The sequence below is a fragment of the Sciurus vulgaris genome (assembly GCF_902686455.1).
Source record: "Sciurus vulgaris genome assembly, chromosome: 11".
NCBI classification, from domain to species: domain Eukaryota; kingdom Metazoa; phylum Chordata; class Mammalia; order Rodentia; family Sciuridae; genus Sciurus; species Sciurus vulgaris.
In genome coordinates, this window is record NC_136472.1 from 22873075 (window position 1) to 22892317 (window position 19243).

Here is a 19243-nt window from a genome sequence, read left to right on the forward strand (position 1 = left end):
GGTTGAGTTTTTGTTCTGAACTGATTTCTCTGGTCTCTTAGATAGCAACCATCCAAATTTTAGCCTGGCATTTTGGTGGACCAACTCCAAATTTGGGAGTTCCTGCTGGCAGCAATTTACATTTTAATGCAAACTTTAGTGAATATGGTTAAAAAACTTTTTAATCGTTTTTTTCAAATTTGAATATAAGACATTTGATCAGGATGTCAAGACTGCCCAAAGACAATTTGGTTGTTTCCTGAGGGGCCTTTCCAATTCAAAAGTTGGCCATTCTCCTTTGCAGAATTTAGAGAGAGAAAAGATGTCATGATAGGTCCTGTAGTCAGCAGCCCTTCTCTGGAATTCCTGGAAATTGGTCAATATGCATTGAAGGGAAGTACAAGATGAACATGAGAGACTGACCCATGTCCACACTCAAGGGCAACAAAACACAGAAAAAGATGAAAAACCACAGAACAAGTAAGACACCAAAGACAATGATGTGACACACCAGATTCCTGAACTGAGGGCCTGGGCAACATCTTGCCAGTCCCGAACTTGGGAAGTAATGCTGCCTCCAGCCTTCCTCAGAGTCCCCAAATACAGATCAGCTAGAAACAGACTTACCAGAGTCCCCAGGGGGGTGCAGAAACAGGCAACTCTCAGAGAATTTAGCTCAGTTCTGGGGCGGGGCTCCAGAGATCATGCAGCCTGGGGCTGAAGAATGTCTCTCAGAGGGCTTCCCCTAGGAGCAATGGTGCAGCCTCTCCAATCCACAGGATTGTCCAGGTCAGTGGTGAGCAGTGGCTATCTACCAGGCAGCAAGGATCTCACTGGGGCCTCCAAATGTTATGAAGCACAACGTAAGAATAGAACAATCACCACCAAGAATTTTGACCACCAAGAAGTCAAAATTTGAGAGTCTTTATTAGCTGGATGGCTGACTATCTCACACAATGCCCCAAAATGGCTATTGGAAAAACAACTCTGACCATAGGTTTGCAGGGGTTTTTATACCATAAGTCAGTACATCAATCATAAGAGTCTGTTCCTTTGCTTTAAAATTACAAACTAACATCATGATATCTAAAATCATTAGCAGAAGGGGGAAGTGGGTCAAAATGACCTTACTTAGGTACAAATTCAAGAATGGTTACTAACATCTAGACAATCACTATTGACATGGTATATTGTTTAAGAAAATAGGAATCAAAAAAGAGAACAATTTTTTCATTATACAAGAATTGCCATTTTGTGTTGCCAAACATGTCATGCTAAGCTACTGAGGATGGGTACAGAGGTGGTGTGTTTTCACAGGAGAAGCATTTCCTACATAACATGGAGTCTCAAGGTAAATGGAGTCTCTTTAGTCATTGCCCATAAAGCCTGGCCTATAACATTTCCACGGAATCAAATATGTCACACTCAACAGCTCTAAGAAAGCCATATTCCCAACACAGTTCCAAAGGATGTCAATGAGTTACCTAGTTGACACAGTCTGAAGACAATTGAAGCACTGGAGAAATGTAGTTAAATTTCAATTCACTCTGAATTACAACTAAAAAAAAAAAAAACTTGATCCCTTTTTATAAATTGGCTTAAAACCGTCTCTTCTGGAATTACAGAATTCATTGAGGCCAGTTAGATGTTGGTGGACCTGGCCACACTACTGTCAGCTCTCTGAATTTAATCAACTACATTAATCTCTTCAATTTTCAATTTTATCTTTTGTAAAGCTCAACTAATAATAATATTTACTTACCGCATTTCTAATTCCATCTATGGTTTTAAATCACAGTAGAGGGTAAAAGGGGATGAGAATCATTGCATACTTTTCTCACGCATTTTTCTTTTTATTTTTAAAGATACATTCTCTTCTACACAAGGAAGAAAGCTACATATTTCCTTTTGAATGAGATCATAAGCTGTTAAAGTTGAGGCAGTACAAAATTACTTCCTCTAATGGATGGAAACCATGATTTACTACCTAGTACCTGCCAGGTATGCCGTGTCCTTGAGATAGCTATCATGATGTCACAGATCCAAAGTGAGGGTGAGAGGAATGAAGCAGGTGACAGACTGCACAATGCTTCACACTTTTGCTCATGTGTCTGAGCATCAATCAGCAAGACTGTCTCTGAGAGAAATATCTTAGGGAAAATAATACTGCCAACCTGACCGTTTTTGTTACAAACAAACTGGAAGACTCTTGAAAACATATTTTGATGTGTCACTTAAAGTTTTTGGACTATGAGTTCTCCACCAATTAAATGGGAGTATGATGACAAATTTATAACTTTATCATTTTACCACTATACAATTTTATGAAGACCTAAGGATATAACATAAAACAAGTAGTCCCTGACTCAGAAAAAAATGCAGAAGAAATTACTGTGTTCTTATTAATCCTTCTTACACATGAAGAATTGAGGTGAGAGAGTGAAAAGAATCCCTCAAGGTGACACAACCAATTAGTAACAGAAATTGTTTAGAATATAAATCTTCCAGCTAGGAGTCTAAAGCTTTTGTTTGTTTTAATAAGATATCTATAGCATTGTCATAAGATTTACTGTCCTGTACAACAATATCAACTAGGCATGAACCTAGGTCAATGATCTCACCGAGTTTGTTCAAACTCTGAGTGAATTCCATGAATTCTCATTAAATATTTCTTGTGGATGGTACAGTTAAGATACCTAACAACTCCACATAAAGCCAAACCAGGTTTTGTTGAGGACAGTGAACTCTGGTCATTCAGTCATGGAATCTATGCAAGTCAGAAAAGATGACAACTGATGTTTGTACTCCTTTGTCTTTTTTTTTTTTTTTTTGTACCAGGGATTAAACCAAGGTGTGGCTTTCTACCACTGAGTCACAGCTCTAGCCATTTTTTTAATGGTCTATTTTTAAATAAGTTTTCACAAAATTGGAGAGTCTTGCCTTGAACCTGTGATCCTCCTTCCTCAACATCCCAAGCCTCTGGGATTAGAGATGTGTACCATATTCCCAGATCTCTTTTGTCTTTTGATCCATGTGTGTCTCATGTAAGAGCTTAAAGTGAATTAGGACCTTACTTTAAAATCTGTTCACTTAAAATTACATCTTACTAGGGTAAACCTTCCAATGAATAATAAATAAATTGTTCACATCAAATCTAAACAATAAAATTGACATTTGAAACAATATATTACTGAGCTCTGAAATATCTACAGATCACTAAGACTAACATTTATTTTTGCAAAGCGTGGGAGAATGGATGGAGAATAAAAAGTCTTATAGATAATAATGTAGTATAGATATAGGGCATAACTAAAAATAGAATTTATTTGAAAGATCCCATTTTATACTATATTAAAGTATGAGCTGTAATTTTTATCAACATCTTCAGAATAATGCCCACAATGACTATATTCACTTTGCAAACTTTTCAAAGGAGTTAATATCAGAGATAGGTTTAAACTTTTCTAAGGGAAGATATAACATGCATTCATTCAGCCAAAGTATGTTTAGTAAGACAGAGATGCATCAGGGAACAAAACAGAAAGAAATCCCCTCCCATGGAGCTTAGAGTCTATCAAAGGAGACAAATAAAAATACAAGTATACAAATTATATGGAGAATCAGAGAGTGATACAGTTGTCAAAGAACAGATAGTTGGTGATGAGGAGGCCTAATGAAAGACACAGTGCAGAGTTCTGCTTTTTAAAACCTAGACCATGTGGGATAAAGAGAGAGTAAGAGAGTGAGCCAGCACAGTGATGGAAGAAGCGTCTAAGGCAAGAAATATGCACAGAGGCTGTGAGCTAGTAGATGCCCCTGTGTGTTCATTGAATGAAAAGGAGCTGGAGCCCAGAGGGAGGGAGGTGTGAGAAAGAAGCAGTCAGGGAGGTCATAGTCACCCAATTTGTAGAGCCTTGGAGGTGACTGTCAGGACTCCACTTTTTTCTCTAATGAAATGGAGACCAATTGCAACAATATGAGCAAAGTCATGCTTTCTTACTACCTATGAGTTAATACAGCATCACTACTGAATCACTTCCTGTTTAAAGTTAGAAACTTCCTGTTATTCTTTCAAATATACAGGAAAAAATTATTTTAATCCCCACATTTTACATTTGCAATGTGTTCCTGAAACTACAATGTAACTACAAGGAATCAACTTAATGTTAGCCCAACAAAATCTCTAGGGTGAATGTCATCATGCCTAAGCATAGCTACCTAGAAAACAAAATGAAAATCTAAAGTCATAAGTGTTGGGAGGAGAAATTCAAATATTTCAGTACATAGGTTTGTTTCAGAAACTACATGGTAACCTGAGATTACTAAATATTAGTAATGGGAATGACATATGTATCTATATTTAAATTATCTCTTCATTGATAATTTTTCCAATAGAATTATTTTCACTTGGTAGTCAAAGTCAAGAAAATTAAAATCATACAAATTGAAATGTGATCGTCTTTTAAAATTGACTTTTTTCTTTGTGGTGCCTCAGGTTATTATTTCATCTGCTAGGGGGAGAATTCACAGGACTACATATGCACCATAATAAGGTTATTGATGGTACAGTGGTGCCCCAAGAGTTCCCTTTGACTGCAAATGAATAAGAAATACTGATTATTGACTCCCATATGGAATGTGCCCTCTGTTCCTTCATAGCTGACTGGTGCTTTTCTGATCTGAGAGGAGCTATGCATAGGCAGAACTGGACCAATCAATTCCTACCTCTCAGGAAATGCAAAACGGGACTCAAATTCTGCAGCTCACACTGAATGCTGAAGTCACCTACCACAGTATGCCCTACAGTAGAGGTTTGGTGAGTCTCTACTCTCTGCTTGTTTTGAGTCCTGGTTGTTCTTCAACAGTCACTAAAATCACTGTCCTCAATCTTTTATAACATGAAATAATGGGACTAAATTTCTGTTAGTAATGGGAAAAATACTTTTGTCTTCCCTCTGCAAAGATTTTGAAAAGAATAAAGTGAAAGGAAAGTAATCAGTAAGTATTTTGTCTTTTCATTCTTAATTTACTATCATATCCTAAGGAAACATAAAATTCAAACTTTTTAAATTTACATATGATATATCAAGTTGTCAGCTCAGATCTAATACCCGATGTGAAAGTAAACCATTTTCTGACCTTGACATGGAAGACTTTCTATAAATGTATATTACATATTTCTATACAAATAAATCATATAAAGTTTTTAATCAAAAACACTTTAAATGCTAATTCAGAAATTTGATTTTTTTAAGTGTTTGATGTCTAACTTTCACCAGAAACCAGCACCACTCTTCCACACTTTCCTCATGGCATTTTCACTTCTTTCTTCCTGAAAGTGTAAATCAAAGAATTAAGCAAGAGAGTCAGAATGGTGTAAAATGTGACCACCATTTTCTCATAGGGGAAGGAAGATGGAGGCCATGCATATGTAACTATGCAGGGAACAAATAACAAAACCACCACAGTAATGTGAGATCCACAGGTGGACAGAGCTTTCCTCCGCCCTTCAGCACTGTGTGTCCTCAGGGAGAACAAGATGACACTATAGGACACAAGCAACAATCTGCTGATGCAGATTAACCCACTGTTGGCAATCACCAGAAGGCCTAGGATGTGAGTAAGTGCAGGCCATCTCCAGTAATGGGTACAGGTCACACATGAAATGATCAATGACATTAGGCCCACAAAAGGGCAGCTGGAAGGTAAAGAGAATCTGGATGATGGAATGCAAGAAGCCCCCTGGGGGTCCAGGACACTCCCACCAGAATGCCACAGAGTCTCCAATTCATGATGGAAGAGTAGTGCAAGGGCTTGCAAATGGCCACATAGAAGTCATAGGCCATGCTGTGAGGGTAACCATTTCTGTCCCAGCAAGGAAGCGTTCAGCAAAATGTTGAATCATGCATTCTTTGTAAGAGATGGTTTTCTTCTCATACAGGGAGTCTGTGATCACCTTTGATGTGATTACAGAGGAAAAGCAATCATCAAGGATGAATAAGACTGCCAAGAAAAAGTACATAGGGGAGCCCAGCAGTGCAGGGCTACAGAGGACGATCAGTACAATCAGCATGTTGTCTCCAATGGTTGAGATGTGGACCAACAAAAATATAACAAATAGTATTTTCAGAACTCTTGGATGATTAGAAATCCCCAGGAGGACAAATTCAGTTACAGTGCTCTGATTTTGCATGATTTCCAAGGAAAAGGTGAAGATAAAAGAGCAATCATGAAAACATACTATTAGGATTAAAAAATTGCTTCAAGCAATTTGTAATATTATAGTCACCAACTAGTTGGTGCATCATTATGTGAGCTTATTTTGAGTGCTTTTGTTATTAATGAGAACATAATATTAGATATTTATTGAAGGCTGTTGTAGATCAGGAAAAGTTAAGGTGCAGATATATTACTATATACTTTAAAAAAGACACATTTTCAAAATGGTGGGCATGCTACATTTTATTTTCAAGTCCAGCTTTTACCTTTGTGTAGTACCTGCCTACAGAGAGTTACTGAAAGGCATCCTGAAGCCATACTCAAGTTGCAAACCAGGAGAAACTATTATTTATTAATCATGCTTTCCATAGGCATGGAATGAGACAGTGCCGAGTAGCCTGCCATGCTTGACAAGAGGACTACCTCATCTACCATTAGAAGAAGAAATGAAAGCTTTCTTTAAGACTTTGGAAAGAATTGGTCCTTTGAATGAGATGATTCATTTTTATAAAACAAAAACTGCATAGCTCTACTATTGTAGATGCATAAGTATATACAAAGTGTTGAGATTTTACTTGCAACTTATCATTTAAAAATCTGAAGAAGGTTAATAAAAATAATACCTGTTTTATGATGAATTACTGGCACATTGCTCAGGATTCACATCTGTGTGGTCTTATTATCCATATTTATTGGAGAGGAATTTATAATTAAAGTTGTTAATTTGAAGCAAATGACAGACTCTTGATTTGTAATTTTAGCTTTAAAATTCAATTATTTTTAAGAAGATCAACAAAGAAAGAAGTAGAACTTTTCCTTTTCCAGCAGGAATTTCAAACATGATCTGTATAGTTTCAGTCCATCTTCAGTTTAAGGTATATTATTCCTTTACTCATGTTTGAATGAGATGTCTTGATAAAGTAAGCAGAGCACATGATGAAGAGTCAGAAGGCAATTTTTGAGCCACCTACAAATGCATATTGGCAATCTCCTTACCTTTCCTAGATAAGGAAAGAAAGAACTGAGGGAATTTAGAGTCTTGAGACTTATGTTAATTATACGTACAATGTGACCCTGTCTAAGCAGATATAATTCTTCAAAACACATTGTTTCAAGTTTAAGTGACTTTATTGTAAGATAGAAATATTCACAAACAGCTTAAGTACTCCCAGAATTATAATGATGGTGAAATTTGTAAATGTAAAAATATGAAAGATAAAAGTGTCCCTACTTGAAAACCAGATGGCCACACTCACAGGAATCTTTTCCATAAATTCTCCAGAAATACACTCCCAATTCTTGAAATCATTTACCACTGGCTGACTGCTTCAAATGTGACTGTATTCTCACCTGTCCATGTAACTGAAATGCAAATAGCGTTTGTACCTGTGGATATTTATATGAACATATATGCATACATATGCAGTTTTGGTTGTTAAAATAGGGGAATAAAACAATCATTGGGTTTTTTCAAGAATGAAAAGTGAGCTGATTTTTATGACTTCCTCTTAGAGCCAGCAGAAACAACTTGAAATTTTAATAAAGCTAACGTACACAACTGTGTACCTTAGCATGTGTCTGAAAGCAATCACTGTCACTGTGCTTTTACTTCATTCCTCACTAGTGTCTGCACCATGAGCTCTGTGTCTACCACTCACACGCTGTCACCAAGGAAACGAGAGTATAAAGCAAACCCTGCAAGGTGACTGGGTCAGACAACAGTCTTAGAAGATCAATATATAATTAGCAAAGCAGGAAAGAAAAAAAATGAGGAAGGATATCTTCTCCAGACTCATGCAGACCTGGGTTCCAATCTTTCTGAGGCTGAGACCAGATTATTAATGGCTCTTAAAAATTCTAAAATCCTATTAAACTCATTCACAGGAAGGGATATCTGCATCATTCTTCTGCAGAGACCAGTGAGGTCAGCCACTAGAGACCTCAATGCAGTCAGAAGCACAAATGGTGGGGAGGGCTGAGAATGACCTGCCATAGCCAAGGACACAGAGCAGAATGACAACCTTTGCCTCTGACTGCAGCCTCACGTTGACAAGGCTGATAAGCACTATTCCTCTTACTGATTTACAAATGTAAAGTGTTTTGATGATTGTTTGCCATAAAAAAAGATGCCTTAAAAATACACAACAATTTTAAATGTCTGCATTCTTGCATCTTGCATTCTTGCATCCCTGCATTCCTTGAATGCATTACTGTGGCCCTCAGTCCTACCTGGTTCCATTCCTGTTTCCTGTACCAAGAAATCCAATCTGAGTGGAAGGTTGAAAGGAAGACAGGTCCTCATGTTAATCAAATAATTAAATAACTCATTTATTCATTACCTTTATCTGGAGGTGATCTAAGACCAATACCATTTTTGTATTAAATACTCTTCAAATAAAAACAAATTTTCTTTATTCAAAGAATGAATTTCCAGAATTAGTCCTAAAACAGCAACAATAAAAATTACAGTGTGCTCATGGTTTATGACCACAAGTTTTATGATTTTATATCATTTAAAAGTAATTTCTTAAATGTACTGTGTTCTCCCGGGTTGAATCCTACTATGGAAAAGGGAAAGTAGTGGAGAATTATTTAAATATAAATTGTCATTATTATTATTATTATTATTATTATTATTACTTAATATCAAACATTGACTGCAGGGTCACTAAACTACTGAGCCACGTCCCCAGTCCTTTTTATTTTTTGACAGTTCTTACTATCTTGCTTAGGGCCTCACTAAGTTGCTCAGGCCGGCCTGAAATTTGTGATCCTCGTGCCTCAACTTCCCCAGTGGCTGAGATTATGGCATGTGCCACCATGCCCAGCAAAGTCTTATATTATTTACAAGGCTCTCTTGATCTTGACAAACATACGTACGATAGCATAAGAAAACAGTGTTAAAGAAAATTGAGTAACATACTAGAACCTGCTATAGCATCTTATTTCTGTTAATCTAAAATTATTCCAAATAGTTGAGCAAAAAGAAAATATCTGTTCCATTTTTGTTTTGTTTTGTTTTGTTTTATCCAAAAGGCAGCAATCCCAGTTTCATGGTTAATACCTGTATACCACTGAATGACCTACCATGCCTAAACTTTCTGATTCATGAGAGGAATAAATCAAAAGGAAAATGTGAATATTCAGGTCAGCAATATTTTAGGCAGGGTCTGCATAAACAAAGTGAAGTAAAAATTAACCAGTCATAAGAATATTATGTGTCTTTTAAAAATCATGCTTTAGCAGGGCATGGTGGTACACACCTCAAATCCCAGCTGCCTGGGAGGCTGAGGAAAGAGGATCTCAAGTTCAAATCAAGTCTCAGCAAAAGCAAGGCCCTAAGCAACTCAATGAAATCCTGTGTCTAAATAAAATACAAAACAAGGCTGGGGATGTGACTCAGTGGTCAAATGCCCCTGAGTTCAATCCCCAGTACCACCCCCCATAAAAAAAAATGCTTTAAAAAATTACTCCTACTCTAAAATGGCAACAAAATTCATCCATTCAGGTAATATTTCTGAAAAATATACAACTAAATAATTCCAGAATCATAAGTATGAATGTATCGCTTATACTAGTAACCCCAAGCATAAAAATGTATTCAAAAATGAAGAGATGGGAAATATTTACATTGCAAAAGTATTCAATGTTAATATTGTTAATTGAGAAATATCTAATGTATTCAGCAATTCAGATGTTGATATAAATATGACTATTACAAATTGTCATTCAGATGATACTATCAATAAAACATTAATAGCATGAGGACATAAAATAAGCATTTTTATAATAAGTGAGAAATGCAGAAGAAAAAATCACTGACCATTTATAAATATTTAAATATAAATTTATAATTTAGAAGGAAACATAAAACAAAGACTTTTTAATTGAAATATATGTTTGTTACTGCTATAGAAATATTTAGGCTATCTATATGTATGAAAACCCTAGGAATGAGGGAATTTACAATGAGAAAAAAGAAACCAAACTATAATGGAAATAAGGAAAACACTTTTCTGGGCAAAAAGTTCAAATGTGAATTTTCCAGTTATCCAGATTCCAATATCATACAATGAAAACAATAACAAAACTTGGAATAAGTCATCCTCCTAGCAGGAGGCCACAAAAACATGGTTGTGAGATTTGGATGCCTTTTGGTTAAGCAAGTATAAAATAAAATCATGATAGCATCTTTTCAAGATTAAGTCTTCACCAAAGAATAAAAGTCATTCAAAATTATTTAATTGAATTTTATTTTTTTTAACCTAAGTTACTTACAATTGAATTTAGAAATCATTTATAATGAAGATCCTATCCCTTTTCAAATATCAGACACCCACTGAAGACATTCATCTTTCTGTTCCCTGATTTAGAAACTCAGTGCAAAATATATAAGCAGACTCATTGTGCTCTCCATAAAATAAAGACTGACATGCAGGGATTCCCAAATACCCTCGATCAGTGGCTTTGGACTTGCCAATTTCTTTCTCATTGAAGGCTCAGAAGAGCTTACTATCAAGTGTTATCTGTGGGTATAAAAAAAAAAAAAGAAAAGAACTTAACATCTTCCCCAGCTTTAAGAAGATCTTTTTATGTTAACAAACAAGCTTTGCACAATATTTATTATTATAAACTCTATATAAAATGTCGCACACAGTTTAAAGGCAGACAAAAATCTCTCTCACTTTTGGTGAGAAAGTCATTGGAGCTTATAGACCAGATATTCACAATGACATGTCATCAGTCCCAGTATGATATGGTAAATCCTACAATCCTTTCAGTAGATCCTCACAGGCTTTTATTAAGATGCTTATTTTAATTCTCTAGAAGAGAAAATTCAGATAATACCAATTATCCTTACATTTTTCCAATCACTCCCAACTTTTCATTTCCTATCACTTGAGAAGTAAAAGAGGGCAGTTAAAATATGATTCATAAACATAATGAAGTAATTACTACAGTTTTCAGATTCATTGGTTGTGATGCTAACCATGACTTTTAAAGCTCCCTGTACCACCATCCACCTTTCCTGTTGTCCTTCTTGGGCTTGAGGTTACCCACGTTGCAGTCTAACAACTGTTTTCCTCCTGAATACATTCCCTAATGCTCAATATCTCACCATCAACCTTGCCTTTGCCATCCCCCATCCCACTGTCCATTTCTACTGTGGACACAACACCAGTTTACATATCATCTCCTCAGAAAAGCCTTCCCAGATTGCTCCAAGCAAGTGACATACTTGATAAAGTCTTCCTCTATTAAAATGTTCATGTATGAATTGAATCATATAATCTTTTAATGTGTCATTCCGCATTTTTATTGCAAAATATTTCCTTTAATAAGACTTTATAATATAACTGCTCTGCCCAGCTCAGGTCAAACTGGGTTATAGAGTTTTGTAGGGAGAAATCAGAGATCCAGGGTGAGACCCTGAGATTTAAAACTCTATGGAATGACACTCTAACACACCACCCAACATACCACACAAAGCCACACACTCCAACAATCCAGGTAGAGCCAACATAAATCCAGAAATCATAGATAATTAATTGAGGAAACTACTAACCTGTTCACAAAATTTCTTGACTAATAATTATGGAGGCAATTCTCAGAATGGCTCAAAGAGAATGTCAATTTATATTTAAATAACAATAGTGAGGAAAATACGTTAGTGTTTAGAGGATAAGGGGAGAAGTCAGAGCCAAAGGGAAAATAATGACATTTTCACTCAGAGCTACACAAGAAAGATAATCTGGGAATCAGACAGGGTACTATCTCTAGCACAAGACTGAGCAATAATCCATGGTAGCCACAGAGTAGTTTGGGAAGAGAACTATTGTAAGATGGTAAACAAAGTCAAGAGAATATCTGACTTATGATTTTACAAAGGGTTATTTCTGAAGAATTTTTGAAATTAGGATCTTGTTCTATATTGTCTTCTTTCAGATATCCAGAGACATTTTTCTAAATTCATGCTTTTTACATTAACAAACTGTATCTCTGAAAACCCTCTGAATAACTACAGAAACTGTAATCGGTGAACTTAATATTAAAATAAGAGTTAGATTCCTAAATGCTAAAAGCATCAGAATGTGCCTTATCATGCCTAAGGCAATCTACATAGAAAAGAAAATGGAAAGCTAAAGTTAAAGTAACAGTCATTTGAGGGAGAATTTTTACTTATTCATCAAACCAGTGGGAATGACAAATGTTGGGTAGATGCCTTTCATACTTGTTTATTCCTCTACTGAATGTTAGTGGATTCTCCCCTTGTATATAACAACAGAGTTGGCAATGAAATGTTGGGCATTATAATAATAAAAACCTTGTAGAATTTGAGTGTATGAATTGGTGTTGGTTAGTTCAATGTGGCCAGAATAGTGTTTTCCTTTGTAGCTTCATTTCAAATCTTTGCTTCACAGATTAATAAGGCAATGGAGCCAACCTAGCAGATCCACACTTCTTGAGCTAGTTCTTAGGGATAAATGAACTGAAATATGAGGACCTTGGAATGCAGAGGGCCTGAAGAAGCTCTGCCTACTTTGAGGACAGGCAGAGGTGAAGAAGAGGGAACACATGTTTGATCCTTGTTACAATCTTGGTAGGCTAACACCCACATAGTCCAGGTGACATTTTAGACTCACAGCTTAAACTTTCATAGACTTTTGCAGGGGTGGTCAATGAAATTACATGTACCTTTTGCATATCTGCTATGAGAAAGAAAACTAATATCATATACTCTTCTGTTTTGGGGGATGACGTATAAAGATAAAGAGAGGGAAACAAAACCATAATTTCCCCACAATACTCAACTAGCATGTCATCAGTGTTGATTTGCCAAGGGAAACTTTAATATTTTACTCTAAATAAATGTATTGCCCATAAAACTTGACAACCTGAGACTAACAAAACATAGAAATGACCACCAAACATGTTTCTAAATTTGAATGATCTCTTTATTGATAATCACATGAATCATTTGCACTTAGGTACACTAAGTCAAGAAAATGAAAATCAATGAGTAAACTAATTAATCATCTTTAGAAAAATCTGCTTTTACTTCTCATTTCTCTGGGTTCTATTCCCTCTGTTGTGGTTTGGGGAAAGTATACTCACCCCACCTGTAGCTTTGACTTGGAGTTGCTAGTAGTGCAGTGTCTCAGGATCTGCCTTGGTTTGTACTAGAATAATACACTCACATTGCTGACCTCTGTGGAACTGCCCCACCTACTTTCCCAGAGCCGAATGATATAAAGTGTCTACCTGAACCCAGGGGACCACCACCATAGGCAGAATTGGACCAATCAGATTATCTCAAAGTCAAGAAATAACTCTAGTTCTAACAGACTTCAATGGACCCACCTCTAAGAGGAACTGAAAAGGTGTAAGCTCTTCTCTCTGATTTTCCTAAGTCTTGATGTTTCACATCATAATGACTGATACTAGTATCGAAACATTGTATCTTTTTACATCATATCTTACTTTTCTGTTCCTGATCTCTAGTATTTTCTTCCACAAGGGTTTTTTCAAAGCTTTATATGATTGGAAATCATTCTGATGGGTTAAATCCCTTCCATTTTTGAGAGTAAATTTCAGAAAGAACAAAATTGAGCTATCTTTAATTTACATAACAATGATGAGTAGTAAACTCAGAAAGAAGGGATTATCTCAAACTGAAAATGTGAATTTTAAATCCCTGACATATTAATGTCTTCTTTTTAGAAATATGTAAACTGTTTCCATAGAAGGACATTTAATGAATTCTTTTGTAGATCAATAAAAAACTGTTTTACACTTTATATTATACTTTGGGTAATGTTCTCTGACCTGCATAGCATCAATGAAAGAGTCTCACATAGGGGAAAGAGGAGATGAAGAAAAACATGACACAGAGATATTTTTGGAAAAAGCTGGACCAAGCAGGACACTGCAATTTGATGGAGGAACAGTGATCCCGAACTACCTCCCCAAGTTTATCAAGAAGTTAAACTAAGGAACACTGTAAGTTGTTCCAGGTTTTTAAGTTGTCAGAGGCTTCTTTTTGCACTAAAATGTTACAGTGCTGGAAACATTTTCTGCAACCATCCTACCATTGCAGTCTAAGAATATTCTTCTATAATCCTTCTGTAAACAGGACACCAACTATTATTGGACATCTCATAATTGTTGGCACCAGAGTCCAGAGTCAAGGCTGATAGCATTCTCACCCTTGGCAAGAAATGTTTCCCAAGCTTGACTTTTTGCCGACACAACAGATCACCCTATGACCAGGGCTTATTCAGGCTTTATGGTACAGTATTTTATTTTCCCTTAAAAACCACCACCAATCTCTTCCACACTTTCCTCATGGAATTTTTCACTTCCTTATTCCTCAGAGTATAAACCAAAGGATGTAGCAAGGGAGTTAGGATGGTGTAAACTATTTCTACTTCTTTGTCAAAGAGAAAGGAAGATGAAGGGCATGCATATACGAATATGCATGTGACAAATAACAAAACCACCACAGTAATGTGAGATCCACAGGTGGACAGTGCTTTCCTCCACACTTCAGCACTGTGTCTTCTCAGGGAGAACAAGATGACACCATAGGACACAAGCAAACAGGGAGAAGTTGATGATGCAGATTAATCCACTGTTGGTGATCACCAAAAGGTCAAAGATGTGAGTGTCAGTGCATGCAAGCTTCAGTAATGGGTACAAGTTACACATGAAATGGTCAATGACATTAGGTCCACAAAAGGGCAGCTGGAAAGTAAAGAAAATTTGTATAATGGAATGCAGAAATCCCCCTGTCCAGGACACCCCCACCAGAATGCCACAGAGCCTCCAGTTCATGATGGAAGTGTAGTGCAAGGGCTTGCAAATGGCCACATAGTGGTCAAAGGCCATGGCTGTGAGGATAATCATCTCTGCCCCACTGAAGAAGTGTCCAGCAAAAAGTTGAATCATGCATCCTTTATAAGAGATGGTTTTCTGCTTGTACAGGGAGTCCACAATCATTTTTGGTGTGATGGCCGAGGAGAAACCTGCATCTTGTAAGGACAGGAATGCCAGGAAGAAATACATGGGGGATCCCAGCAGTGCTGGGCTGCAGAGGATGGTCACTACAATCAGCATGTTGCCCACAATAGTTGCAATGTAGACCAACAAAAACACAACAAATACTATCTTCTGAACAGTATCATTCTCTGAAAATTCCGCAAAGATGAATTCAGTTATGAAGCTTTGGTTTTGCATGATTTTTTAAGGAAAGGGTGAAAGTACAACAAAGAACATGTAAATGTTGAAGTATGATAAATAACAGTCTCTTCAGATCAGTTCATAATATTGCAATCAACAACACAGTTGGTGGCCACCATGAGTGTTGTATTGTTATTATGAGTACTACTTTCTGAGTTATTATCTTTAAACAACACAAAATACATATATATTTGAAGATAACAGAGGTCAGAAAAAAATAAAGATTGGGAAGAAATAGTGAATACTTCAAAATGTCAGAGTTTTAATAATGGGAAATGTAAGAATCCACATGTGTTAAAGAAGAGTAGTTTATATACCAAGTACCACCTTGATCATTTTTAGTGAGTTCCAGGGTGAATTATTGAGAACCATTCTGAACCTGAACCCAAGATATGAGAAAAGGATGACTATGATTTATTAACTTTGCTTGTCATGGGTACACAACAGTGGTTACTACCAAGCCAACTATTATCTGTAAATGGTCTCATCTATGTAAACATGCACTTTAATACAGTCTGAAAAATTATGATTACTCCTCCAATATTTCTTTAAAAATATGAAGCAAACTGAACTTTAAGTGAATGAATTAATTCTTTTTATAAGAGGAGGATTCATGGGAAAGTGTTCAGGTCTATAGTACTTGTAACAAGTTAATTACGCACAATCCTGAGTTTTCCGATCCCTAAATGATATATCAAGGCCCATTCTGGCTTAGGGTTCACTATGTAGGAGTCAGTCTTTGTTAGACTTATATCCAGATTTTACTAATGGGAAACACAAGCTTAACAACACTATGTTCAAGCAAACAACAGATGCCTGATATGAATGTTACAGAGAGCACCTCTCTCCACACCAATTCCTTTACCTTGGATCAACATGAAAAGAATGGGGATTTTTCCTTTTGAGCAAGGACTTGGTACAGACTGATTTTTCTAGAATTTCTCTTTGATTTTAAACCTTAACATCTCTGATTCTTTGTTCATGTTTGAATGAGGCACCTTGGTGAAGGAAACACAATGAATGATGAGAAATAGTAATGTATGCCCAATACCCTAAACCAGCAAACCAGCAACAACCACATAGGTAAGGAAGGGAATGTTAGCTGTCAGTCATAGTCCAGAGGCTTAGTTAGTCATTTTCCAGTACTTACTCCAACATGACCCACTTTCATCAGACATATCTCATGATACATGTTTCAAAATGATGAGAGTTTCTTTTCAGGAAGAGATGTTCATTTGTAACTTACTTGTTCATCTCCCAGGGTTATCATGAGGGTCAAATTTTAAAATGTGCAAAGGTTGCTTATGATGATGGGACTTTACCCATTGTAGTTATTGTGTACTCACTTAAAGAAGCCAGCTGCCTTGCCTGCAGAAATCTCCTCCAGAAATCATCAAGGTGATTACTTGAACTCTTGACATGACAGACACAGACAGCCATAGCTTCAGAGAATGATGTACCCTCACCTGTACATATAAATGAAATGTATCAGTATATAGCATATGTGTGTGTGTACAACTTTTATGCATACATATGTACATAGATATATAATTCTATTGGCTCTACTTTTTTGAGGGCCATCTTGGACAAGATGGTGCCTGGCAGTGAGCCAAAGGGCACTGGATACCAAAATAAGGAAGTACCCAAAAGGTTGCTTGCCTACTAGTTCCTTGGAGACTTATGATGTGTTAACGCCAGGCTCTAGGATTGGCTATCTAATATCATGCCGCGCGTGGACAGCTCGTGATTCATATAGTGCTATGCTGACATTCCTCTGCATGCTCCCCTGCATGAGAGAAAGCTTTGCTATAATTGGCTGATAAGCTAGGAGCCTGGGGGAAAATAAAGGGAGAGGGTAGAAGAAGGGAGATAGTGGCAGAACAAAGGAGGCAGAAAAACAGGGAGGACACAATAAATCTCATCAACTAAAGATAGGTGGTGTCTCCTTTCTCCACGCCAGTTCCGCTGGATGGAACACTACTTACTGATACATGACAGTAGAATTCATTTTGATAGAATTATGCAAGCATGGAATATGTCCTATTCTAACTAGTACCCCATTCCTAGGGATATACATGATGATGTGATTCATTATGATGTACACATATAAGAACATAGAAAAATTAATTCAGATTCATTCCAATGTGTGTGTTTGTATGTGTGTGTGTGTCTCTGTGTGTATATAAATGAATTAAAAATCAAAGAATAATGGGTTTTATATGAGAATAAAAAGTAAACAGTTTCATGACTCCCATTTAGAGTAAGCATAAATGATTTAATTTTTTATAATTAACTAATATATATTTCTGTAAATTAATATTTTTGTGTTCACTTACCTTAAAACAATCATTTCCTTTTTGTTCACAGGTTATTTCTGACCAACGTCTATACTTTGAACTCCATAGCCATTTACAAGGAAACACTAATATAAAAGGAACTCTGAAAGCTCATTGGATCAGTCAGAAACCACTAATTATGGAACAAAGAATAGCAGTCCATCATCCAGCAGTGTTCATCTTAGCCTAGGACCAAAGCAGAAAAGACAAAAGGAAATGAGTGAGAACAACACCAGCCTTCTGTAGGCCTGGGTTCAAATCCAGATCCCTCTATTTGTTTTTTGAAATGGATCAGATTACTTAAAATTCTTAAAATTCTGTAAACCTCAGGTTGTACTTCTACATATGGTTTAATAAGAATTTGTATCAATAGGGTTTTTGTGGAAATCAGATAAGTCATAAACACAAAAATACTAATGGTCATTAGCAGTGAATAAATAGTATTTTTAAATGCACTACCCTTTGAATATGTCTAGTAGTCCGTGAATATGTGATTGTGGACTCAAACATACTGTGTATCCATATCCATACCTCCTTCAGATTACTTTACTGTGCAAAGAAAACCAAATGAAGTGGGAAGGTGAAAACAGGGTTCTAAATTAATCTAATAATTACATAAATCCTATCTCTCTGCTCCCTTTTTCTGAGTGATCTAAAAGCAATATCATTGCATAAATAAAATGTTGTTGAATATAAACAAATGGATCCTTTTTTTTTCCTGATAAAAGCAATATTAGTATTAAAACTGATGATGGAGACTATATTGTACCCCATGGTCTATGATCACAAGGTTTAGGATTTTAGAACAGTTAATTGGTATCGTCTTGAATAAAAGTAATTGTCATGGATCGAATCCTGCAACATCAAAGGGACAGTAGGGGCAAAACTAATGAAATATGAACAAAATTTGCTATTTACTTAGAATAATGTATCTACGTTCACTTCATTCATTGACAAATGTACCCAGAATAATGTAAGGTAATAAAGTCAAGGAAAATTGAGTAGTCCACATGAATTTTCCATATTTATGCAACTTTTTGATTAATCTAAAATTACTCCAAATAAAAAGTTAAATAGAATGAAACAGTGATCAATCTCTGCTATCAGAAATCTATAATTCTAGCCTCAGTGTGTGATATTGATGCAACATTAATCAAAGTCCTGTGCCTCAAGATGCCTGACCATAGGGTCACACAGAAAGCATTTATGAACATGTTGTGCATTAGAGGTCAAAAAGAATATAAGGAATCCTGATGTCACTGTTTTTAAGGAGCATGTAAGTATACAAAATGAAATTAAAGTTTGAATCACAAGAATGCCTTTTGAAGTTATTCTATTTTTTAAAGTTCTATCCCTACTAAAATTGTAATAAAACAACTTCATTCATGCCATCCTTTTAATACATATTGATAGATATTTCCAGAATCATAAATATGTTTTTATTCTCTCTACTTATTTCCTAAGCCCTA

At 36.1% G+C, this 19243-nt stretch overlaps 3 pseudogenes across 3 annotated transcripts in view; all 3 read right to left on the reverse strand.

Annotated features, from left to right (window-relative positions):
- LOC306639775 (olfactory receptor 4C6-like) overlaps positions 1-19243 on the reverse strand; it is a 288641-nt pseudogene that overhangs the window by 149909 nt on the left and 119489 nt on the right. The gene's annotated exons all lie outside the window — the stretch shown is intronic.
- Positions 1-19243, reverse strand: part of LOC306638476 (olfactory receptor 4C15-like) — a 112731-nt pseudogene that overhangs the window by 16356 nt on the left and 77132 nt on the right. The gene's annotated exons all lie outside the window — the stretch shown is intronic.
- Positions 14499-15435, reverse strand: LOC306638998 (olfactory receptor 4C15-like; annotated as a pseudogene). The gene has a single exon. The product of its transcript is annotated as an olfactory receptor 4C15-like (transcript).